The 753-nt window shown below is 44.2% G+C and overlaps 1 non-coding gene across 1 annotated transcript; it reads left to right on the forward strand.

Annotated features, from left to right (window-relative positions):
• Nucleotides 1-229: 229 nt before the first annotated feature.
• On the forward strand, nucleotides 230-336 carry LOC122095776. The gene has a single exon (XR_006145197.1). It is a non-coding gene; the product is annotated as a U6 spliceosomal RNA (small nuclear RNA).
• Nucleotides 337-753: the final 417 nt, after the last annotated feature.

Raw genomic sequence — 753 nt, forward strand, 5'->3', positions numbered from 1 at the left:
GGGTCCATTCGTGGGGCCTGAACTCTGGGCCTGGGTGCTGTCCCTCAGCTCTTCAGCTCAAGGCTAGCGTTCTACCACTTGAGCCACAGCGCCACTTGCAGCTTTTTTCTTTTTGCTCATGTGGTGCTGAGGAATCGAACCCAGGGCCTCATGCATGTAAGGCAAGCGCTCTACCACTGAGCCACCTTCTCAGCCCCCACAATTGCAATTTTGATATAAAAAATATTCTGTGCTCAATTCAGCCACACATACACTAACATTGGAACAATACAGAGAAGAGTAGCATGGCACTTGCGCAAGGATGATATGCAAATTCGTGGTGTGTTCCATATTTTTACAACAACAGATGCTGGAGGGGATGTGGCCACAAGGGAACCATACCACATTCTTGGTGGGAGTGTAAACTTGTTCAACCACTTTGGAAGGCATTATGGAGGTTCCTCAAAAGATTCCACATAAAGCTCCCCTTTGACCCAGCAGTCCCACTTTTGGGGATTTACTAAATGATCACAAACAAGACCATACTAAAACTACCAGCACAACTATGTTTATTGCAGCATTATTTACCATAGCTAAGATATGGAACCAACCAGCTGTCCCCACTACATGAATGGATCAAGAAAATGTGATGTATACACACAAGGGAATTCTATGCCTCCATCAGAAAGAATGACATTGCCCCATTTGTTAGGAAATGGAAAGACTTGGAAAAAAATTTATTAAGTGAAGTAAGCCAAGTCCAAAGAAACAGGT

Source organism: Dipodomys spectabilis, unplaced genomic scaffold (assembly GCF_019054845.1).
Source record: "Dipodomys spectabilis isolate Male_0828 unplaced genomic scaffold, ASM1905484v1 ptg000361l, whole genome shotgun sequence".
NCBI lineage: Eukaryota > Metazoa > Chordata > Mammalia > Rodentia > Heteromyidae > Dipodomys > Dipodomys spectabilis.